This window comes from Tachyglossus aculeatus, chromosome 2, assembly GCF_015852505.1.
Source record: "Tachyglossus aculeatus isolate mTacAcu1 chromosome 2, mTacAcu1.pri, whole genome shotgun sequence".
NCBI classification, from domain to species: Eukaryota; Metazoa; Chordata; class Mammalia; order Monotremata; family Tachyglossidae; genus Tachyglossus; species Tachyglossus aculeatus.
This window is the reverse complement of record NC_052067.1, coordinates 153,672,881-153,698,993: the sequence shown is the minus strand read 5'-3', so window position 1 is coordinate 153,698,993 and position 26,113 is coordinate 153,672,881. Positions and strand designations below refer to the sequence as shown.

The 26,113-nt window shown below is 43.3% G+C and overlaps 1 protein-coding gene and 2 non-coding genes across 6 annotated transcripts in view; all 3 read right to left on the bottom strand.

Annotated features, from left to right (window-relative positions):
* Positions 1–26,113, bottom strand: part of TMEM117 (transmembrane protein 117) — a 603,664-nt gene that overhangs the window by 306,323 nt on the left and 271,228 nt on the right. The gene's annotated exons all lie outside the window — the stretch shown is intronic.
* Positions 3,593–3,728, bottom strand: LOC119924610. The gene has a single exon (XR_005449314.1). It is a non-coding gene; the product is annotated as a small nucleolar RNA SNORA7 (small nucleolar RNA).
* LOC119924888 lies at positions 9,371–9,507 on the bottom strand. The gene has a single exon (XR_005449567.1). It is a non-coding gene; the product is annotated as a small nucleolar RNA SNORA7 (small nucleolar RNA).

Genomic DNA, 26,113 nt, shown 5'->3' with positions numbered 1-26,113 from the left:
TTAGGCCCTGGGGGAGATAGAAGATAATCAAGTGGGACCGTGTCCTATCCGGGGCTCACAGTCTAAATAACATGAGGAACCCGTAAGGCTGTTGCTGTCTATTGGAGAAGCAGCATGGCTCAGTGGAAAGAGCACGGGCTTTGGAGTCAGACGTCATGGGTTCGAATCCCAGCTCTGCCACATGTCTGCTGTGTGACCTTGGGCAAGTCACTTAACTTCTCTGAGCCTGTTACCCCATCTGTAAAATGGGGAAGAAGACTGTGAGCCCCATGTGGGACATCTTGATCACCTTGTATCCCCCCAGCACTTAGAACAGTGCTTTGCACATAGTAAGCACTTAACAAATGCCATTATTATTATTATTATTGTAAGTGTAAAACGGTACTCCCTACGAAAATGGTTCGAAGATCTTTTCCAATACCTTTCATGCAGCACGTACTGTATTATAAACTTCTATAAAACACTAAATAAAACAATTCATGTCCAAGCATAATCGCTGGACCAGATCAGTATTCAGCTGAGCCTTTGCTACACTGGAATCGTGACAATTTTACGGGCTGTTCTTCTTCTAAAAGTCAAATAACTCCATGCACATTTACCTCCTCTTTGATCCATTCTTGATGAGGAGAAGCGACATGGCATAGCGGCTAGAGCACGGGCTTGAGAGTCAGAGGGTGTGGGCTCTAATCCCGGTTCTGCCACTTGTCTGCTGTGTGACCTTGGGCAAATCACTTTATTTCTCTGTGCCTCAGTTACCTCATCTGTAAATTGAGGATTGAGACTGTGAGCCCCCGTGGGACAGGGACTGTGTCCAACTCGAGTTGCTTGTGTCTACCCCAGTCCTTAGTACAGTGCCTGGCACATTGTATGCAAGTAACAAATACCATAATTATTATTATTAGTGCTAGTAAAAGGGGAAAAGGAGAGAAGGGAGAATACGTAGTCCAGAAAATCCCAATGATACACTATATCCCTGACTAATTTTCTTGACTACTCTCCTGTCTCCCCATCTAATTCTCCTTCATAATAATAATAATGATGGCATTTATTAAGCGCTTACTATGTGCAAAGCACTGTTCTAAGTGCTGGGGTGGATACAAGGTGATCAGGTTGTCCCACGTGGGGCTCACAGTCTTAATCCCCGTTTTACAGATGAGGTAACTGAGGCTCAGAGAAGTGAAGTGACTTGCCCAAGGTCACACAGCAGACATGTGGCGGAGCCGGGATTTGAACCCATGACCTCTGACTCCAAAGCCCATGCTCTTTCCACTGAGCCACACTTCTTCCCTATTGGGTCATCTCTGTGCTTGAGCCCACGTCCCCTAAACACTTCAGTACTCATCACGAGAAACAACATGGCCTAGTGGATAGAGCACTGGCTCGGGAGTCAAAAAGACGTGAACTCTAATCCCTGTTCTGCCACTTGTCTGCTGTGTGACCTTGGGGAAGTCACTTAACTTCTCAGGGCCTCAGCTGCCTGAACTTTTAAACAGGGATTAATACTGTGAGCTCCATGTGGGGCAGGGACTATATCCAACCTGATTAGCTTGCATCTACCCCGGTGCTTTAGCACAGGGACCAGCAGATAGTACGTGCTTAACAAATATCATGAAAAAGAAAACAAAGAAACAACAATAGCCACAAAAACTCACCCCATCTAGTGGGAAAAGCACAGGCTTGGGAATCAGATTACCTGGGTTCTAATCCTGCCTTTGCCATTCGCCTATTGTGTGATCTTGGACAAATCACTTAACTTCTCTGGGCCTCTTTATTTCCTTATCTTTAATGGGGAATCAATACCTGTTTTCCCACCCACTTGAACTATGAGCCCCACGTGAGACTGGGACTGTGTCCAACCTGATTATCACATAACTACCTCCAAGGCCATAATAATAACAATAATCACGTTATTTGTTAGCCCTTATTATGTGCCGGGCACTGTACTAAGCACTGCAGTGTGGCTCAGGGGAAAGAGCTCAGGCTTGGGAGTCATTCATTCATTCAATCATAATTATAGAGTGCTTACTGTGTGCAGAGCACTGTACTAAGCGCTTGGAAAGTACAAATTGGCAACATATAGAGACGGTCCCTACCAACAATGGGCTCACAGTCTAGAAGGGGGAGACAGACAACAAAACACAACATGTGGACAGGTGTCAAGTCATCAGAACAAATAGAATTAAAGCTAAATGTACATCATTAACAAAATATATAGAATAGTAAATATGTACAAGTAAAATAAATAGAGTAATAAATCTGTACAAACACATATGCAGGTGCTGTGGGGAGGGGAAGGAGGTAGGGCCGGGGGGATGGGGAGGAGGAGAGGAAAAAGGGGGCTCAGTCTGGGAAGCCCTCTTGGAGGAGGTGAGCTCTCAGTAGGTCAGCGGTCATGGGTTCTAATCCCGGCTCCACCATTTGTCAGCTGTGTGACTTTGGGCAAGTCACTTAACTTCTCTGTGTCTCAGTTCCCTCATCTGGAAAATGGGGATTAAGACATCATGTGGGAAAACCTGATTACCTTGTAGCCCCCCAGCACTTAGAACAGTGCTTGGCACATAGTAAGCTCTTACTATGGCATAGTAATGCCATCATTACGTAAGCAAATCAGGTTGGATAGAGTCTCTGTCCCACATGAGGTTCAGAGTCTCACTCCCCATTTCACAGATGAGGTCAATAAGGCACAGAGAAGTAAAGTGTCTTGTTCAAGGTCACACAGCAGACAAGTGAGAAGCAGTGCGGCTCAGTGGAAAGAGCCCGAGCTTTGGAGTCAGAGGTCATGGGTTCAAATCCCAGCTCCGCCACTTAGCTGTGTGACTTTGGGCAAGTCACTTAACTTCTCTGAGCCTCAGTTACCTCAGCTGTAAAATGGGGATGAAGACTGTGAGCACCCCCGTGGGACAACCTGATCACCTTGTAACCTCCCCAGCGCTTAGAACAGTGCTTTGCACATAGTAAGCGGTTAATAAATGCCATAAATAGAAAAGTGATGGAACCAGGATTAGACCTTCTTACTCCCAGGCCCGGGTTCTAGCCACTATGCCAGGCTGCAGTATTTCATCATCATCATCATCATCAATCGCATTTATTGAGCGCTTACTATGTGCAGAGCACTGTACTAAGCACTTGGGAAGTACAAATTGGCAACACATAGAGACAGTCCCTACCCAACAGTGGGCTCACAGTCTAAAAGGGGGAGACAGAGAACAAAACCAAACATACTAACAAAATTAAATAAATAGAATAGATATGTACAAGTAAACTAAATAAACAAATAAATAGAGTGATAAATATGTACAAACATATATACATATACACAGGTGGTGTGGGGAAGGGAAGGAGGTAAGATGGGGGGATGGAGGGAGGACGAGGGGGAGAGGAAGGAAGGGACTCAGTCTCAGTTTCAGTATTTGTTGTTGTTGTCTTATGGTGTCGAGTCATGTCCGACCTATAGTGACTTCCATCTGCAGTCATTCTCGTAGCACATCCATAGAGTTTTCCTGGTAAAAATCTGGAAGTGGTTTACCAATGCCTTCTTACATGCAGTAAATGAGTCTCTGCCCTCGACTCTCTCCCATATCACTGAGTTTTGACTTGTAGCAGATTGTCTTCCACTCGCTAGCCACTGGCCAAGCTAGGAATGGGATGGGTAGGCCTCTGCTTGACTCTTCCTTCTGTAGTTGTGACTGGTAGAGGACTAGAAACTCTCCAGGTGCGACCCTGAGGACAGTACTCGAACAGGGCTCAAGAAGTATCATCAACATTATTATCATTTATTATTATTAGCTGCCCAATAGATTGTAAGTTCCTTGAAGGCATGGATCATGTCTATTTATTCTGTTGTACTCTCCCAAGTGCTTAGTCTAGTGCTCTGCACTAAGTACTCAGTAAATACCAGTGACTGGAAGGTAGACAAATAGCAATCAAGTGAATTGCCTTACGGCCCGGATGAGCTTCAAAAGTAGACAGAAAGACCCAGTATGGGGACCCTTAGAGCTGCAGCGGAAGGCATTTGAGGAAAGCCAAGCTTACCGCATGTCAGAGGGCACAAATATGTTGCAGATCATCTTCAAACGAAGCATTTATTCACAGATAATCAGAATTGATGTTTCTAGCAGGAACTAGGACAAGTTACCGAACCTCTGCAAAAAGCAGTAAAAAGGTCCCTGAATAGTCAATGTGGAGTATTCGTTGAGCAAAGGCTGTCTGCTCACCCAAGTACCAAGTACTTGGAAGAATACAACAGAACTAGTAAATGCCTATATTAAAATGACTTACAGGTAGGAGGAAGAAGGGCAAGTGTAGATGAATAATAATTATTATAAAAATAATAGGAATAATAATTATTGTATTTATTAAGCACTCATTTCCCTAGCACTTTACTAAGTGCTGGGGTACATACAAGATAAACAGGTCAAACACAGTCCCTGTTCCACATAGGATCTACAATGTAGGAAGAGGGAAAACAGATAATAATAATAATAATAATAATAATAATAATAATAATAATAATAATGGTATTTGTTAAGCACTTACTATGTGCAAAGCACTGTCCTAAGCGCTGGGGGATACAAGGTGATCAGGTTGTCCCACGGGGGTTCACAGTCTTCATCCCCATTTTACAGATGAGGGAACTGAGGCCCAGAGAAGTGAAGTGACTTGCCCAAAGTCACACAGCTGACAAGTGGCGGAGCTGAGATTTGAACCCATGACCTCTGACTCCAAAGCCCGGGCTCTTTCCACTGAGCCACGCTGCTTCTCATATATATACAAAATCCCCATTTTACAGATGAGGAAACTCACACAGCAGGGATATGGCAGAGCCGGGATCAGAACCCAGGCCTTCTGATTCCCAGGCCCATTGTCCTCTTTTCTACTACTCCATGCTGCTTCTACTCTATCCTTGTGGATAAGAGTTAGTGTTCATACAGTAGAAGCAGTGTGGCTCAGTGGAAAGACCCCGGGCTTTGGAGTCAGAGGTCACGGGTTCAAATTTGGCTCTACCAATTGTCAGCTGTGTGACTTTGGGCACGTCACTTAACTTCTCTGTGCCTCAGTTCCCTCATCTGTAAAAGGGGGATTAAGACTGTGAGCCCCACATGGGACAACCTGATCACCTCGTATCCCCCCAGTGCTTAAAACAGTGCTTTGCACATAGTAAGCACTTAACAAATACCATCATTATTATTATTATACAGTAGGGTCTGTAAATTAATCTGTTCGGAAGTGCTAAAGGTTGTTGTAAGAACACAAGTGCAAAGGTTTTGTTTTTATGTTGCAAATTTTTAAGCACTTACTAAATGGCAAGCACTGTACTTAGCACTGGGGTAGATACAAGCAAATCACAATCTTATTCCCCCATTTACAGATGAGGCAACTGAGTCCCTGAGAAGTTAAGCAACTAGCCCAACGTCACACAGCAGTTGAGTGGTAGAGCTGGGATTAGAACCCAGGTCCTTCTGATTCCCAGGCCCAATCTCTATCCACTAGGCCAGCCTATGGAGCAAATACAGAATGGCCTCAGTGGTAGTTGGGGCACAATAACCTTTGAGGAAGAGAAATTAGTCATGGAAGGCTTCCTGGAAGAGATATGATTTCCCCAGAGCATCGTACTGAATGACTTTTCTTGCCTAGCTGGATGTTTAAACACCTAACCAGGGACCACCACAAAAATCAGTAGGAGAAATCAAGGCCACATGGGGTTGGAGCTTCTAGACTGTGAGCCCACTGTTGGGTAGGGACCGTCTCTATATGTTGCCAAATTGTACTTCCCAAGCGCTTAGTACAGTGCTCTGCACACAGTAAGCGCCCAATAAATATGATTGAATGAATGGAGCTGTCTTGTTCACCTCCCTTCCTTGTTACCTGAATTAGCTGCAAGGCAGCCAGGGGAGGAAGATACCTCCTATTTAGAAGCCATTCGACTGCCTATTTATCTAAAGCCCCTGGGCTTCCCTTTGCTCTGGGTGGAGTCCATCAGTCAGTCATATTTTTTGAGTGCTTACTGTGTGAAGACCACTGTACTAAGTGTTGGGGAGAGTGTCACATAACAATATAATAATAATAATAATAATGGCATTTATTAAGCACTTACTATGTGCAAAGCACTGTTCTAAGCACTGGGGAGGTTACAAGGTGATCAGGTTGTCCCGGGAGGGCTCACAGTCTTAATCCCCATTTTACAGATGAGGTAACTGGGGCTCAGAGAAGTTAAGTGACTTGCCCAAAGTCACACAGCTGACAATTGGCGGGGCTGGGATTTGAACCCCTGACCTCTGACTCCAAAGTCCAGGCTCTTTCCACTGAGCCACGCTGCTGACACCGTCCCGGCCCACAGCGAGCTTACAGTTTGGAGGGGGAGACAGACATTAATAAAAATAAATAAAATCAGAGATATATACCTAAGTGTTGCGGGGCTGGGAGGGGGGTGAATAAAGGGAACAACTCAAGGAGATGCAGAAGGGAAGGAGAGAAGAGGAAAGGAGGACTTAGGTCTAGAGAAGCCCTCTTGGAGGAGATGTGCCTTCAATAAGGCTTTGGAGGCGGGAGAGAAGTTGTCTGTCAGATAATAATAATAATAATAATAATGATAATAATAATAATAATAATAATAATAATAATAATGGCATTTATTAAGCACTTACTATGTGCAAAGCACTGTTCTAAGTGCTGGGGAGGTTACAAGGTGATCAGGTTGTCCCACGTGGGGCTCACAGTCTTAATCCCCATTTTACAGATGAGGTAACTGAAGCACAGAGAAGTTAAGTGACTTGCCCAAAGTCACACAGCTGACAATTCGTGGAGCCAGAATTCGAACTTATGACCTCTGACTCCAAAGCCCGTGCTCTTTCCACTGAGCCACGCTGCTTCAGATGTGAAGAGGGAGGGCTTTCCAGGCCAGAGGCAGGACGTGGGTGAAAAGCAGGTGGTGAGATAGATGAGATGGAGGTACCCTGAGAAGGTTGGCATTAGAGGGGGCTAAGTGTGCAGGATGGGTCTCTCCAAGGGCTGCCGGATGGTCAGAGACATCATCCCTCCCTCTTTAAACACTCCCAGAGGGACCACACCTGCCCCCCGGCCCCCTCCTCACCCCTCATTGGAAAAGCAGAGCCATCAGGTTGGGGCCAGAGGTCTGAGCACAGAGGACACTAGGAAGGCTAATCTGGGGGCAACTAGAGACCATGGACTGAACCTGTGGGGGACCTGAAGAACCCCCTTTTCTTACTTCCTGATTTGTGTCATCATCACCATCATCATCAATCATATTTATTGAGCACTTACTATGTGCAGAGCACTCTACTAAGCGCTTGGGAAGTACAAATTGGCAACATATAGAGACAGTCCCTACCTAACAGTGGGCTCACAGTCTAAAAGGGGGAGACAGAACAAAACCAAACGTACTAACAAAATGAAATAAATAGAATAGATATGTCCAAGTAAGATAAATAGAGTAATAAATATGTACAAACATATATACATATATACAGGTGCTGTGGGGAAGGGAAGGAGGTAAGATGGGGGGGTGGAGAGGGGGACGAGGGGGAGAGGAAGGAAGGGGCTCAGTCTGGGAAGGCCTCCTGGAGGAGGTGAGCTCTCAGCAGGGCCTTGAAGGGAGGAAGAGAGCTAGCTTGGTGGATGGGCAGAGGGAGGGCATTCCAGGCCCGGGGGGATGATGTGGGCCGGGGGTCGATGGCGGGACAGGCGAGAACGAGGTACGGTGAGGAGATTAGCGGCGGAGGAGTGGAGGGTGCGGGTTGGGCTGGAGAAGGAGAGAAGGGAAGTGAGGTAGGAGGGGGCGAGGGGATGGACAGCCTTAAAGCCCAGGGTGAGGAGTTTCCAAATAGCTCCCACAGTCCATAGTCTTTAATGGGATGCTTCTTTGGTGCCATACTCTGTGCGATACTTGAGGGGGGAATAAAAGATTATCCTTTATGTTTGTCTTCCCCCACTTAGATTTGAGCCACAAATGTTCTCTTCCAAGTGCCTGGTATAGAGCTTGGTACACTTCCAGTGATTAGTAAAGTGCCTGGCACATACTAAGAGCTCAACAAATACCATTATTGTTATTAAGCACTCAATAAATACCAGTCATTGACTGCTATCTCTTACCTTCTCCTCTCTGAAATTCATTTTAATGTCTGTCTCCCCACACTTGATGTTGAACTTGAATTCATGTTCTGACGATTTTGATTCCTGTCTATGTGTTGTGTTTTGTTGTCTGTCACCCCTTCTAGACTGTGAGCCCGTTGAGAAGCAGCATGGCTCAGTGGAAAGAGCCCGGGCTTTGGAGTCAGAGGTCATGGGTTCAAATCCTAACCCGCCCCCCCCCCCCCCGCCCAACTTGTCAGCTGTATGACTTTGGGCAAGTCACTTAACTTCTCTGCACCTCAGGTACCTCATCTGTAAAATGGGGATTAAGACTTTGAGCCCCACGTGGGACAACCTGATTACCATGTAACCTCCCCAGCGCTAAGAACAGTGCTTTGCACATAGTTAGTGCTTAATAAATTCTATCATTATTTTTTTAGACTGTGAGCCTGCTGTTGGGTAGGGACCGTCTCTATATGTTGCCAACTTGTACTTCCCAAGCTCTTAGTACAGTGCTCTGCACACAGTAAGTTCTCAATAAATATGATTGATTGAATGAATGAGTGAATAAATATGATTGAATGAATGAACTTGAAGGCAGAAATCTTGTCTAGTAATTCTATCGAACAAACCCAAGTGCCTAGCAAATAGTAGGTATTCAATAAAAGCAATTACCCCTGCTCTAAGCGCAATGCTCAGCACATAGTATGCACTCACTGAATATGATCACCATCAAGTGAACAGACACTTTAATTTACACTCCTACCTATAAGGAATCCTTATTATTCAAGCTTGATCCACAGATTTCCTTCAAGTCAAACTCTCTCCCACAAAATGAACTCAACTGCCTGGTAATGAGTAAGATTCCAGCTCCGAATCAGTAGTCACAAATGAGGTGTACTTACTATAATTCATTTCCTACGAGGAACTTTGTTTATTTCCAAGTTGGGGAATTATGAATAGCAAATGAATATCCATAAAGTGCTGCCAAATAAGATGGTAAATAATTGAGAATTTCATTCTTTCAACTCATTCTCATTAAAAATTTGGTTTTTATTCATTTTGTAAATGTAGTGCAAAATCTCCCCCCCCAAATTTTTTGTCATATCGCCTCTGACCCATAGCGACTCCGTGGGCACATCTCTCCCAGAACGTCCCACCTCTATCTGCAATTGTTCTGGTAGTGTATCCGTAGGGTTTTCTTGGCAAAAATATGGAAGTGGTTTATTGCCTTCTTCCATGCAGTAACCTTGAGTCGAGGTCATGGCACAGGTGTGTTTTGATTTGTAGCAGATTGCCTTCCACTCGCTAGCCACTGCCCAAGCTAGGAATGGAATGGATATGCCTTGCTTGATGCTCTCTCCAGTAGCCAAGACTGGTAGAGTACTGGAAACTCTCCAGATGTGATCCTGAGAGGGCCACCCAAAATAAAATAGTCTAACAAAAAGGAAAAAAAAGAGATAGGGCTCCTCTCCGCTTCAGTGTGATGGAGCTAAGTCTACAGGTAGTTATCCACCCCAAAAGTGAACTGTCAAGCCATGAAATACAGGAGTACTCTAAACTACTTTGGTTGATCCATAAACTGCTGTTAATAAGGCTCGCTATCGATACTAAATGTGGAGAACTCATCTCTCAGCCAAAATAGTACGACGATCTGTGCACTGAAATTGCATTTCTCTCATTTGTGAGATGAAAGATAAACTATCTCTTCATGATGGTAAAAGACACTACCAAATTATATTTTTATATTTTTGTATTTTTATGTACTTTAGAAGTTCCGAAGATTATACTGCATTATGCGATCTCTAAAAATATCTTTACATTTCTAAAATGGCTTTGTTTATGGCATTGTTTGGGGCATGCATTCCAAAAGGAGAATTTCTTTCCTTTTAACAACACTTTTTAACCACTGTCATTCTTTTACTATGCTCTATTAACCATGATCTCATTTGAGGCCAAATAGACCTTACCCCTGCTTTATGATAATGAAAACAAAAACAATCATAAACCCTGAAACTCTTCTCTCTACAACCCATGGAAAAATCCAGCTGGGGTAAATTTGCTAATTTCTCAGCTCAATGCCAACAAATATCTGCCATGAAAGAACCTAGAGGTAAGAGTTTTCTCAGATTTTATTTGAAAATTCATCCAAGAGCCCCATCAAATAGCAGAGTCAGAGGCAAATGAAGACAGTTTTGGAGACTCACGGGGAAGGTCCTGCAACTCTGCCCAGCCTCGAAATCCTCCTAGAATTCCTAACTCCTCAAGGAATCTTCTACAACCATGTCTGATCTGACTGCATTGTGTCTACCTTACATTTAACAAAGTCCTTAACAAATGCTACATTTATTAATACTATCATTGATAATACAGTAAGTACAAAAGCACTATGGGAGGTGCCAATTCATCCTATCATTCCCAATTGCCAATATCATGGGGAAAAGGATGCCATTTGGGAGTCAGAAGAACTCCCAAAGGTTCTAATTACGGCACCACCACCTGCCTGCTGCATGACTTCGGGCAAGTCACTTAACTTCTCTGGGCCTCAGTTACCTCATCTGTAAGATTCATTCATTCATTCAATCGTATTTATTGAGCGCTTACTGTGTGCAGAGCACTGTATTAAGCGCTTGGAAAGTACAAGTTGGCAACATATAGAGACGGTCCCTACCCAACAGTAGGCTCACAGTCTAGAAGGGGGAGACAGAGAACAAAACAAAACATATTAACAAAATAAAATAAATCTGCACAAATAAAATAGAGTAATAAATACTTACAAACATATGTACAGGTGCTGTGGGGAGGGGAAGGAGGTAAGATGGGAATTAAGACTGTGAGCCCTCTGTGGGACAGGGACTGTATCCAATCTGATTATCTTCTATCTACCCCACCGCTTAGTACCGTGCCTGGCACATAGTGAACACCTAATGTCTAATGTGGGTATTCATCCATGAAGTTGATGAATATCAACTCATTTACAATCACCATTAATTGGTCACTGGGCAGACTAAGTGGTAGGCACATCACCCACCCATATTTGGTGAATGTCTGCATCATTTCTGACAGATGAGAGAACTGTCATTATCAACACTGTCATTATCATTAATGGCATTTATTAAATGTGAGGCAGTGGAAACTGGAGCAAACCCCAGAAGGAAAGTGTAGATGACTATCCTGTAGGAACCAAACCAACTCCCAAGAGGGGAAATGGGAATTCTAGAATTGTAGTCAATTATATGTATTGAGACCTCAATAAGAGCCATCATAATTATGGTATTTGTTAAGTGCTTACTATGTGCCGAGCACTGATCTAACAGCCGGGATAGATAAAAGGTTTTCAGCCTGGGCACAGTCCCTATCCCCCACAGAGCTCACAGTTTAAGTAGAAGGGAGAGGGATTTAATCCTTATTTTACAGAAGAGGAAACAGAGGCACAGAGAAGTGAAGTGACTTGCCCATGGTCACACAGCAGACAAGTGGTGGAGCTGGGATTAGAACTCAGGTCCTTTGATTCTCAGGCCCGTGCCCTTTCCACTAGGCCACACTTCTGTTTTTAACACAAACTGTATGCAGAGCACTGTACTAAACCCTTGGGATAGTACAATATAAGAGATCTGGCAGACACGTTCCCTGCCCACAAGGAGTTTACCGTCTAGAGGGTGTAATAGGTAAATAATAATTTAATATATGCAAATGCACATGAGCTCTGAGGATGGGAATAAAACATAGAAGCACCAAGGATGGTGCAGTGTTTTTCCCATGATTCTTCTAAAACTTTTCAGGGAAGATTAACCAATCTTCCTTAGAAATGCATCCCGGTTCTAACTTTTAGAGTGAAAAATTTACTCCTTTAATTTAGCCAAATTTTCTTTCGTCATAATGTTGGGCACTTTGAAAGGAATATCAACTCTTTTAAACTCCTGAGGATCATCTTTTTAGTGCATTTCTAAATGCATACCTGGAAGGATGTATGCCAAGTCATGACTGGTTCACATAAACCTGCACATTTGATAGACAGTCTGAATATTTGGAAGGATTTAAAAGGATGCAGATCTTTAGTTTTGAAGGATTTGTTTCTCTTTGCCATCAAAACTGGGATCTTAGGTATTCATTTAATCATATTTTTCATTCAATCATATTTATTGAGCATTTACTGAGTGCCAAGCACTATACTAAGTGTTAGGAGAGTACAATATAACAATAAACAGACACATTCCCAACTCACAAGAGCTTTCTGTCTAGAGGGAAAATCTCGACATGACTTTGGGCAAATACAGCTCACGTGATTCAAATTCATCATTCCAGAAAGACCCAGACTCAGTCCTGCAGCTACCTCTGTGCTTAGAACAGTACTTGACACATAGTAAGCACTTAACAAGTATCTTTAATGCAAATTAAAAAGAAAACAACCCTGCAATAAGGTTGGCCACAAAACCAATAAACACAAAGGCATGAACTTGAACCAGAAAAGGACACGAGCAACTCGATCCACAGAAACTTTTTTTTAGGAGATAATCAATCAATGGTATTTATTGAGCGCTTCTTGTGTGCAGCACATTGTACAAAGCACTTGGAAGAGTATAACACAACAGTCTCGCATTTCCTCCTGTCTTCAGGAAATTGCTACTTGGATGCCCCACCGACATTCAAAGTAAATATGTCCACAACTGAACCCCTTATCTTTTTTTTTAATGGCATTTATTAAGCGCTTACTATGTGCAAAGCACTGTTCTAAGTGCTGGGGAGGTTACAAGGTGATCAGGTTGTCCCACAGGGGGCTCACAATCTTAATCCCCATTTTACAGATGAGGGAACTGAGGCACAGAGAAGTGAAGTGACTTACCCAAAGTCACACAGCTGACAATTGGAGGAGTGGGAATTCGAACCCATAAACTCTGACTCCAAAGCCCGGGCTCTTGCCACTGAGCCACGATCTTCCCACTCAAACCCTGTTCTCCCCTTGTCCTTCCTGTCACTGTAGATAACACCATATCCCCCCATCTCACAAATCGGTAATGCTGGCATCACCCTCAGCTCATTACTCTCATTCCACCCAGACATCCAATCCATCACCAAATCCTGCCGGTCTCACCTTCACAATATCGTCAAGATCCGCCCTTTCCTCTCCCTTCAAACCACTACCACATTAGTACAATCACTCATCATGTCCCGACAGGATTACTGCATCAGTCTCCTTGCTGGCCTCTCAACCTCCTGCCTTTCCCAACTTCAGTCCATACTTCACTCTGCTGCCCGGATTATCTTTCTGCAAGAAATGTTCAGGGTATGCCACTCCCTTCCTCAAAAATCTCCAGTAATTGCCAATAAACTTCCATAGCAAACAAAAACTCCTCACTATTGGCTTCAAACTCTCCATCACCTTGCCCCTTCTTACCTTACCTTGCTTCTCTCCTTCTACAGCCCAGCCCACACAATCTGCTCCTCTGGTGCTAACCTTCTCACTGTGCCTTATTCTCGCCTGTCCTGCTGTCGATCCCTGGCCCATATCCTACCTCTGACCTGGAATGCTCTCCCTCCTCAAATCTGCCTAACAATTACTCTATCCCCATTCAAAGCCCTACTGAAGGCTCATATTCTCCAAGAGGCCTTCCCAAACTAAGCCCCCCTTTTCCTCACCTCCCCCTTCCTTCTGCGTGACCACGACTCGCTCCTATATATATATATATATATATAATTATAGTTATATTATATTAACTAGTATAAGAATATTACTATTATCATATATACTATATTAAATATAATAGAATATTATATATTCTATTTGTTTACGTTGATGCCTGTTTACTTGTTTTAATGTCTGTCTTCCCCCTTCTATGCTGTAAGCTCATTGTGGGCAGGGATTGTCTCTCTTTATTGCTGAATTATACTTTCAGAAGCAGCGTGGCTCAGTGGAAAGAGCCTGGGCTTTGGAGTCAGAGGTCAGGGGTTCAAATCCCGGCTCCACCAACTGTCAGCTGTGTGACTTTGGGCAAGTCACTTCACTTCTCTGTGCCTCAGTTCCCTCATCTGTAAAATGGAGATGAAGACTGTGAGCCCCCCATGGGACAACCTGATCACCTTGTAACCTCCCCAGCGCTTAGAACAGTGCTGGGCACATAGTAAGTGCTTAATAAATGCCATTATTATTATCATTATTATTATTATTATTATTATTATTATTTCCAAGTGCTTAGTACAGTGTTCTGCACAGAGTAAACGCTCAATAAATACGATTGAATGAATGAATGACTAGTCTTTCCACTAGGAAATCTTGCCCCCTAGGTTGACTCTCCGTTCAGGAAAGCTATCTGTCTGGTTCCACTTCTAATAAAAATAATAATTATAATGGTATTTGTTAAGTGTTTACTATGTGTCAAGCACTGTTCTAAGCGCTGAAGTAGATACAAGGTAATCAGGTTGTCCCACATGGGTCTCACAGTCTTAATCCCCATTTTACAGATGAGGTAACTGAGGCACAGAGAAGTTAAGTGACATGCCCAAGGTCACACAGCAGACAACTGGCGGAGCCAGGATTAGAGTCCAGGTCCTCTAACTCCCAAGCCCGGGCTCTTGCCACCAAATGTCTGTTAGATTCTGACTTCTCCGAGTGCTTAGAAGGGCAATTTAGATGGTTCTATCACCTGGATCCTACACTTTAGAGAACTTTAAATAATGATAATAATAATAATTATGTCATTTAAGCACTTATGTGCCAAGCACTGTACTAAGCGCTGGGGTAGATACAAGATAATTGGGTGGGTCCACTTTGAACATGGTAAATTCATTGTGGGGAGGGAATGTGTCCGTTTATTGTTATAGCACACTCTCCCAAATGGTTAGTACAGTGCTCTGCACACAATAAGCACTCAATAAATACGAATGAATGACTGAATGAATGAATGAGTGAATGAATGAATGAATGAATGAATGAAGTACACTCACCGGGTGCTGCAATAGGCAGCCTGCCTGGAATAAAGAGATATTAGAGCTGAAGGACTGAGGATGAGGAACTGTGTTGCCTCTGCACATCCACCAAACTAGCTCTCTTCCTCCCTTCAAAGCCCTACTGAGAGCTCACCTCCTCCAGGAGGCCTTCCCAGATTGAACCCCCTTTTTCCTCTCCTCCTCCCCATCCCCCCCCACCCTACCTCCTTCCCCTCCCCACAGCACCTGTATATATTTTTGTACAGGTTTATTACTCTATTTATTTTACTTGTACATATTTACTATTCTATTCATTTTGTTAATGATGTGAATTTGGCTTTCATTCTATTTGTTCTGACAACTTGACACCTGTCCACGTCTTCTTTTGTTGTCTGTCTCCCCCTTCTAGACTGTGAGCCCATTGTTGGGTAGGGACCGTCTCCATATGTTGCCGACTTGTGCTTCCCAAGCACTTAGTACAGTGCTCTGCACACAGTAAGTGCTCAATAAATACGATTGAATGAATGAATATCCACACCACTCCTCGCTTGGGCAGTGGCCAGTGAGTAGAAGGCAATCTGCTACAGATTAAAACTCCCCCAGTCATTCATTCATTCAATCGTATTTATTGAGCACTTACTGTGTGCACAGCACTGTACTAAGCGCTTGGGAATCAATCAATTGTATTTATTGAGCGCTTACTGTGTGAAGAGCACTGTACTAAGCGCTTGGGAAGTACGAGTTGGAAACATACAGAGACAGTCCCTACCCAACAGTGGGCTCACAGTCTAAAAGGGGGAGACAAAACCAAACATACTAACAAAATAAAATAAATAGAATAGATATGTACAAGTAAAATAAATAAATAAATAAATAAATAGAGTAATAAATATGTACAAACATATATAGTTTACTGTGTGGAAGGCAGCAATGGTAAAACACTTCTCCAAGAAAACTCTATGGATCCACTACTAAAACAATTGCAGATGGAGGTGGAATTCTGGGAGAGATGTGTCCGTGGCATCGCTATGGGTCGGGGATGACTTGACAGCATAAGACAAGTGGCTAGAGCACCGGCCCAGGGGTCAGAAGGACCTGCGTTCTCATCCCAGCCCTGCCACTTGTCTGCTGTGTGACCTTGGGCAAGTCACTTACCTTCTCTGTACCTCAGTTCTCTCATCTGTAAAATGGGGATTAAGACATTGAGCCTTATGTCTGGCCCACGTCATCTCCCGGGCCTGGAATGCCCTCCCTCTGCCCATCTGCCAAGCTAGCTCTCTTTCTCCCTTCAAGGCCCTACTTAGAGCTCAGCTCCTCCAGGAGGCCTTCCCAGACTGAGCCCCCTCCTTCCTCTCCCCCTCCTCCCCCTCTCCATCTCCCCCATCTTACCTCCTTCCCTTCCCCATAGCACCTGTATATATGTTTGTACATATTTATTACTCTATTTATTTTACCTGTACATATCTATTCTATTTATTTTATTTTGTTAATATGTTTGGTTTTGTTCTCTGTCTCCCCCTTCTAGACTGTGAGCCCACTGTTGGGTAGGGACTGTCTCTATATGTTGCCAACTTGTACTTCCCAAGCGCTTAGTACAGTGCTCTGCACACAGTAAGCGCTCAATAAATATGATTGATGATGATGTGGTGCAGGAACTGTGTTCAACCTGATTACCTTATAACTACCCCAGGACTTAATACAGTGCCGGGCACATAGTAAGCACTTAAATACCAAAATTATTAGTATTATTATTAACAGTATTATCATGTCCTTCACAGGGTCATGCTACTAGCCCAGCAGATTGCTTCTCCTACAGGAGAAGCAGCGTGGTTCAGTGGAAAGAGCCCGGGATTTGGAGTCAGAGGTCATGAGTTCAAATCCCAGCTCCGCCAATCGTCAGCTGTGTGACTTTGGGCAAGTCACTTCACTTCTCTGGGCCTCAGTGACCTCATCTGGAAAATGGGCATTAAGACCGTGAGCCCCCCGTGGGACAACCTGATCACCTTGGTACCTCCCCAGCACTTAGAACAGTGATTTGCACATAGTAAACGCTTAATAAATGCCATCATTAAATGCCATCATTAGGTGACCCTGGAACACAAGGCATTCCCACTCAGGTCATGACTGTCCTATGGGACAGATGAGCTCAATGATAAGCGTGTTCATGCAGCTGGCTTAATTTTTCTATCAGTGAGTGTAGAACACAACCCCAGTTTATTGTAAAGGGGAAATGTACATGTCCTGGATGAAAATCCAGGCCTTTTTCTCTTGCTCGATGGTAAAGCTTTTAAGTCAGGGACCTGTTTTTTGCCCTGCTACCTGGAAATATTTCTCATTCATCTTATCAGCATTTTGAGGGTATTTGGAAAAGCTTTCCATTGGACTGTGACCACATCTTCCTTGGTGATGGGTTAATTAGAAGAATTTGCAAACTACTCATTTCCTTAGGTGCTTTTCTGAAGGAGGGGTGTTGGCATTCGCTTTTGAGCAGACAGTTTTAAGATAGTTTAAATGCTAATAAGGGAATGGTTTATATCGACATCCAAGCCAAAAAGCATTTCTCCTTAAAAAACCCAAAGCTCCTTCACCAGTCCCTGACTTTGTACAAGCCGGGGCATGTTCCGATTAGATCTCTCACACTGAGCGACCCAGTTCCTTCATGTAAAATCAGATGGCCCTTGGTGACGATAACCTTTAGTTAGTATGGAACACTAAGCAGTTTATTACCTGTGACATTTCAAACTGAAAAGTCACACAAAGCAATGGCTCCTTTTCATGGCAAGCAGCTTCAATCCCTTACCATCATATGCTATTGTTTTTCCAGAACTTCTGGTCTTCTGGTCTCCTCTCCCCCTCATCCCCCTCTCCATCCCCCCATCTCCTTCCCTTCCCCACAGACCTGTATATATGTATATATGTTTGTACATATTTATTACTCTATTTTTTATTTATTTATTTATTTTACTTGTACATATCTATTCTATTTATTTTATTTTGTTAGTATGTTTGGTTTTGTTCTCTGTCTCCCCCTTTTAGACTGTGAGCCCACTGTTGGGTAGGGACTGTCTCTATATGTTGCCAACTTGTACTTCCCAAGTGCTTAGTACAGTGGTCTGCACACAGTAAGCGCTCAATAAATATGATTGATTGATTGATTGATTCTGCCTCATATCAAAGCACGAACTAAAGAGGCTATTGGATAAAACCCAATTTTGTCAAGGACCAAAAGATCCCAGAGTCCTTGAAACTTCACAGTAGTTCTTCCTTCTGCTACCTACCCTAGAAAAGTATCAGAGCAAGGCTTACCCCCAGATATCACCACGCGCTTAGTACGGTGCTCTGCACATGGTAAGTGCTCACTAAATATAATTGAATGAATGACTAAATTAACCAATCAATTGAATGTATGAGACACTTACTCTGTGGAGAACAATCTATTAAGCACTTGGGAAAGTACCATAGAGTTAGTAACTGAAAGCTTGTTATGGGTAGAGAAAGTGCTAATTCTATTGTATCAAATGCTCCCTAGTGCTTAGTACAGTGCTCCGCACATAGTAATGGCTCAATAAATATCTTTAATTGATTAATTGTGGCATTTTTTTAAGCGCTTACTCTGTCCTAAATATGGTACTAAGTGCTGTGGTAGATACAGGATTATCCGGTCCCACATGGGCTTCGCAGTCTAAATAGGAGGGAGAACATGTACTGAATCCCATTTTGGCGGACGAGACAAGAGTCCTGCCCTGAAGGAGCCTGCAGTCTAGCAGGGGAGACAGACACTACAAGATCAAAACTTGAAGCTATCTGGGGTTTGGTAAAGAAACCCATTCCGCCCTCTCATAGATACAGAAAAATATCTGTGAGGAGGGGTGAGTAAACAGGTGGGTTGTACATGGCTCACACCCTTAGTAGACCAGCAGGTTCTACACTGCGATTTGACTGCCAACTAAGCGAGTCTTCCCTTTGCCTTGCCCTCCTTTCTCTTGATAGTCGGTGTAGATTTCCTGGCCCTAGACTCTCCCTGGTCTGTTCTCATGGCTGCTTCCCTACACGCTCCCTACCATCTCTTTACTGGCCTTGTCTTTTTTTTTTTTTACTGTTTGAGCCCTACTGAGTGCTCACCTCCTCCAGGAGGCCTTCCCAGACTGAGCCCCTTCCTTCCTCTCCCCCTCATCCCCCTCTCCATCCCCCCATCTTACCTCCTTCCCTTCCCCACAGCACCTGTATGTATGTTTGTACATATTTATTACTCTATTTGTTTATTTTACTTATACATATCTATTCTATTTATTTCATTTTGTTAGTATGTTTGGTTTTGTTCTCTGTCTCCCCCTTTTAGACTGTGAGCCCACTGTTGGGTAGGGACTGTATATGTTGCCAACTTGTACTTCCCAAGCGCTTAGTACAGTGCTCTGCACACAGTAAGCGCTCAATAAATACAATTGATTGATTGATTTAACCTCAGCACCTGTCATTACCTCATTAGTCACCCCTTCTGCCCAAGCACAGGGTTAAGTGCTTTCTACACAGTAGGTGCCCAATAAATGCTATGGACCGACTGACCTGTTGAATTTAGTATTATAAATGTACATTTTCACCTGAACCATAAATAGACGGCTCCCTGTCAGGGTGATAATCTGGATGCTTAAAATCCTAATCCGGGCTCTGCCACTTGTCTGCTGTGTGACCTTGGGCAAGTCACTTTGCTCCTCTGTGCCTCAGTTACCTCATCTGTAAAATGGGGATGAAGACCTTGAGTCCATGAAATACAGTGCTTTGCTCGCAATAAGCGCTCAGTAAGTACAACTGAAGGAATGCATGGGACAGGGACTGTGTCCACCCGATTTGCTTGTATTTATCCCAGCCTTTAGTACAGTGCCTGGCACATAGTAAGCACTTAAATGCCACAGATTTTATTATTAATAAAGTTAGATTAATAGTAATAATTATAATAACAAAAGAAAACAAGAGTTTGCAGATGAGCGGGGGCCAGAGAGCAAGATGATGAATGGGTCATGGTACATGGTCTAGTTGAAACAACTTGGGAGCCGGTACCAGGAGAACAGGATTCCAATCCCAACTCTCCGAATGGACTGCTCCGTAATCTTGACCACGATACTGAACTTCTCTAGGCCTCAGTTTCTTCATTTGACAGGTGGGGTTGATAATATCTGCTTTTCTCTAACCTACAGAAGTGTTGTGAAAATTAAATGAGATGACTGATGTGAAAGCACTTAGGGAAAATAAAAGTGCTAAATAAAAAACAAAGAACCATTATTATTCTGTTAGTAGAACAGAAGCAATTTAGTTGCACAATGAGTGTAGAGAATTAAAATTAAAAGAGAACTGCTCTCCAAGGGCTGATACACGGCCTTTGAGTAGGTCACGGAAGGGACCTCCCAGGTGATATGATGGACAGTCCCAGGAGTGGTCTCATTCATCAATCAATCATATTTATTGAGCGCTTACTGTGTGCAGAGCACTGTACTAAGCACTTGGGAAGTACAAGTTGGCAACATATAGAGACAGTCCCTACCCAACAGTGGGCATCGTCCTTGAGCTGTTGGAAGCTGCACATCCACATTGACACTTGGCTTTACTCTGCTGCCACAGAAGACATTTCAAGGGCTGCTCTTTCACAGGCAATGAGCTAAATGAAAAAAGGGGCCACGTCTGCTTATTCCCAAACTCAAAACTTGAGATGGGAAATTGCTTGAAGGGTTTATTCTTGAAATTAAATTCTGAAAAATCCTGTGGATTAAGCAAGGAGGTGATCCTCTTGAAGCATTTCTTGTTCCAGAAAGATTTTATATAATAATAATAATAATTTATTAAGCACTTACTAAGTGCAAAGCACTGTTCTAAGCACTGGGGAGGTTACAAGGTGATCAGGTTGCCCCACAGGGGCTCACAGTCTTAATCCCCATTTTACAGATGAGGTAACGTGACTTGCCCAAAGTCACACAGCTGACAATTGGCGGAGGCAGGATCTGAACCCATGACCTCTGACTCCAAAGCCCAGGCTCTTTCCACTGTTCAGAAATACTTTCAGGGAGGTATTCTGTTGATTCTTAGCCTATCTGTTGCCAACTTGTACTTCCCAAGCGCTTAGTACAGTGCTGTGCACACAGTAAGCGCTCAATAAATATGATTGAATGAGTGAATGAATCTGTTCCTTCCCCAGGATTGGTGAATTGTAAACTCAGGTACACTGTATTTTGATCTAGACTGAGTTAGCATATATAGATTTTAAATAATGACCATTATTGCTTTATCTCCCATCCCCATTCTTGTTGGGCAATTGAAACGGCTCATTAATTCTTAATAAAGGCAGCACTGTATTCAAAACGCTATGGGGCAGAGTTAGACAAATGGATTTTAACAGACTTATTTTATCTTTGAAAAGTTTCAATAGTATGAACATCTTCATGACTCAGTGGAAAGGGCAGGAGAAGGGGAGTTGGGAAACCCAGGTTCTAATCCCAGCTCTGACACTGGCTGCTGTGTGACTCTGGACAAGTCGCTTGAGCTCTCTGGGCCTTGGCATCCTCAAGTATAAAATGAGGATAAAAATCACTCCCTACCTGTTGGAACTGTCACTGATCAGATTATGTTATAGCTATTGCAGTACTCTGATCCCTCTAGAACACAAGCTCGTTGTGGGCAGGGAAAGGGTCTGCAAACTGTGGTATTCTGCTCTTCCAAGCACTTAGTACAGTGCTCTGCAGATAGCAAGCACTCAATCAATCAATGGCATTTATTGAGCACTATGTGCAGAGCTCTGTACAAAGTGCTTGAGAAAGTACAATATAACAGAATTAGCAGATAAATACCACTGATTGGTGTGATGCTAGGTAAAAAATCAGAGTTAAGATTAAAGAATAAATAAAACATTCATCGGCCTATCATTGTTAATTATAAGAAAAACAGAAATATTTTATCAGCAATTCTTACTGAGTTAAGGCTAGTAGTAAATTATCAATCATCTAGAATGCAGCTATTTCAAAAAGATTTGCAGAGGAAATAGAAAGGAAATATAAAGTCTGAGTTTGGAAGAGATATTACTGGGGAATAATTTGTTTCCACTCAACTCCACACTTCTGAAGGGAAATAGAAAGGAGCTTCAGGTTGACAGTTTGTAAAATGTCCCGAGGTGGTGGTTGGCTTCTTCGGTAACCGAAAATAACTGCAGATTGATGAGCAGATGGAAGAGAATCAAACGTCAAAACGAAATTAACAAATCATGAGGCCACTCCATTACCTGATCAGTTGTGAAGCGTCTACATAGTGACAGTTTGGCTCTCTGCCAGAGTTAAATGAGACAGTGGATGGGAGAGGAGAGGATGTGTATCAGGTTATCAAGCAGGAATCACTTAAAAAGATGAAGTAAGAAGCCACGTAGCCTCGTGAGTAGAGTACGGAACTGAGAATCAGGAGGCCTGGGCTCTAATCCTGAATCCTACAATTGCCTGCTATGTGTCCTTGGATAAGTAATTTATTCATTTCATTCATTTAATCGTATTTATTGAGCACTTACTGTGTGCAGAGCACTGTACTAAGCGCTTGGGAAGTACAAGTTGGCAACATATAGAGACGGTCCCTACCCAACAGCGGGCTCACAGTCTAGAAGGGCCCCCGGCCCATGTTATCCCCCGGGCCTGGAAGGCCCTCCCTCTGCCCATCTGCCAAGCTAGCTCTCTTCCTCCCTTCAAAGCCCTACTGAGAGCTCACCTCCTCCAGGAGGCCTTCCCAGACTGAGCCCCCTCCTTTCTCTCCCCCTCGCCTCCCTCTCAATCCCCCCGTCTTACCTCCTTCCCTTCCCCACAGCACCTGTATATATGTATATATGCTTGTACATATTTATTACTCTATTTATTTATTTATTTTACTTGTACATAGCTATTCTATTGATTTTATTTTGTTAGTATGTTTGGTTTTGTTCTCTGTCTCCCCCTTTTAGACTGTGAGCCCACTGTTAGGTAGGGACTGTCTCTACATGTTGCCAATTTGTACTTCCCAAGCGCTTAGTACAGTGCTATGCACATAGTAAGCGCTCAATAAATACGATTGATGATGATGATGATGATTTATTCATCTATTTATTTATTTTACTTGTACATATCTATTCTATTTATTTCATTTTGTTAAGATGCTTGGTTTTGTTGTCTGTCTCCCCCTTCTAGGCTGTGAGTCCACTGTTGGGTAGGGACCGTCTCTATATGTTGCCAACTTGTACTTCCCAAGCGCTTAGTACAGTGCTCTGCACACATTAAGTGCTCAATAAATACGATTGATTGATTGATTGATTGATAGAAGGGGGAGACAGACAACTTATCTTCTCTGAATCACAGCAGCGCTATTACAATGAGGAATTCCAACTGTGTGAACCAACCCGAACATTGTCCACTAGACTGCTAGCAAGAGCCCGTTGTTGGGTAGGGATTGTCTCTATCTGTTGCCAAATTATACTTTCCAAGCACTTAGTACAGCGCTCTGCACACAGTACGTGCTCCATAAATACAATGAATGAATGAATCTTTTAGACTGTGAGCCCACCTTTTAGACTGTGAGCCCACTGTTGGGTAGGGACTGTCTCTATGTGATGCCAATTTGTACTTCCCAAGCGCTTAGTACAGTGCTCTGCACATAGTAAGCGCTCAATAAATACGATTGATTGATTAAATACGATTGATTGATTGATGAATGAATGATGACAAGAGCCACATCCAGGACAAACTGATTGAAAATGAATCCTATTCTAAAATTAGCTGAAGCAAAGCAAGAAAATTTTCGGCAACATCTTGAAGCACCTCATGACGTGACAAAGAGATAGCTACAAACACCTACATGAGTACCTTTCTAAAATACAGAACACATGAAGCCCAGAATGGCCAAACGCGGCACTACAGAATGACAGACCTCCTTGAGACAAAGGAGGCAATGTGGCCTAATGGAAGGAGCCAGAGCCCAGCAGTCAGAGAACCTGAGTTTAATCCCGGCTCCATCACTTGTCCGCTGTGACCTAGGGTCAGTTACTTAACTCCTCTTGGCCTCCGTTACCTCACCTGTAAAATGGGGGTTAAAACTGTGAGCTCCATGCAGGACAGGATTGTGTCCAACCTGATTATCTTGTATCTACCCCAGCACTTAGTACAGTGCCTGGCACAGAGTAGGCGCTTAACAAATACTGTAAAAAAAAAAAAGAGAAAAAAACCCATTCTTGACATCACATGGGTCTCATTGAAAGCATAATACAACTATTATAATTATCATTATTATTATACTATGGTATTTGTTAAGTGTTTACTATTTGTCAAACACTCTCTTTGTGGGCAGGGGACATGTCTGTGATATTGTACTCTCCCAAGCACTTAGTACAGTGCTCTGCACACAGTAAGAGCTCAATAAATACAACTGACTGGCTGACTAAACACTGAGGTAGATACAAGTTAATGAGATTGGGCACAATCGCTATCCCATATGAGCCCTAGGCATCATTTTGAGAAAGTCCACTGATTTTGCATCTCTCTAGATGGACCCCTGACCTCCCACTTGGCCCAGAGAGAGCATTACACCCCACCTGGCTCCCCAGGTCTCTGGATAATAATAATCAATCAATCAATTGTATTTATTGAGTGCTTACTGTGTGCAGAGCACTGTACTAAGCACTTGGGAAGTACAAGTTGGCAACATCATCATCATCATCAATCGTATTTATTGAGGGCTTACTGTGTGCACAGCACTGTACTAAGTGCTTGGGAAGTACAAATTGGCAACATACAGAGACAGTCCCTACCCAACAGTGGGATCACAGTTTAAAAGACTAATAACAACAATAATAATAATAATAGCATTTCTTAAGCACTTACTATGTGCAAAGCACTGTTCTAACCACTGGGGGGATTACAAGGTGATCAGGTTGTCCCACGGGGGGCTCACAGTCTTAATCCCCATTTTACAGATTAGGTAACTGAGGCCCAGAGAAGTGAAGTGACTTGCCCAAAGTCACCCAGCTGATATTTGGTGGATCCTGGATTTGAACCCGTGACCTCTGACTCCAAAGCCCGTGCTCTTTCCACTGAGCCACGCTGCTTCTCTGGATACGAGCACCCTTCCACGTCACAGAATTCAGCGAAAGGAGCTGAAGCAGAGAAAGGCTGGATAGTAAAAATATTGGCTATAAAAGTGTCTGATGTCATACGTATTATGGACAGGGATAGGCCAGTTGAATTTTTGACCGTCCGGGGTTACAAGCCACCCTATGGAAGCAATGTCACTACTTCAAAGATAATCATAAACAGCACTAAGGCAAGTGCTCATTCTGGAAACCTATGGTCTCCATTGCTAATAACAAGGATTTGGGAGAATAACACTAATCTATTAACTCTACTGTACTCTCTCCTGCTAGACTGTAAGCTCCTTTTGTTATGGTATTTGTTAAGCACTTATTACGTGCCGGACAACAGACTAAATGCTGGGGCTGGTGTATGGTAATCAGGTTGGACACAGTCCGTGTCCCAGTAGAGGACCACGGTCTTAATCCCCATTTTAAAAATGAGGTAATTTAGGCACAGAGAAGTGAAGCACTTGACCAAGTTCACACAGCAAATAAGTCCCAGAGCTGGGATTGGAACACAAGTCAGCGTGGCTCAGTGGAAAGAGTGGAAAGAGCCCGGGCTTTGTCTAACTCTGCCCCATAGCGTTTTGAATACAGTGCTGCCTTCATTAAGAATTAATGAGCTGTTTCAATTGCCCAACTAGAATGGGGGTGGGAGATAAAGCAATAATGGTCATTATTTAAAATCTATATATGCTAACTCAGTCTAGATCAAAATACAGTGTACCTGAGTTAAAATTCACCAAACCTGGGGAAGGAACAGATAGGTTAAGAATCAGCAGAATACCTCCCTGAAAGTATTTCTGAATGGTGTAAAGAGCCTGGGCTTTGGAGTCAGATGTCATGAGTTCAAATCCCGGCTCCGCCAATTGTCAGCTGTGTGACTTTGGGCAAGTCACTTCACTTCTCTAGTCCTCAGTTACCTCATCTGTATAATGGGGATTAAGACTGTGAGCCCCCGTGGGACAGCCGGATCACCTTGTA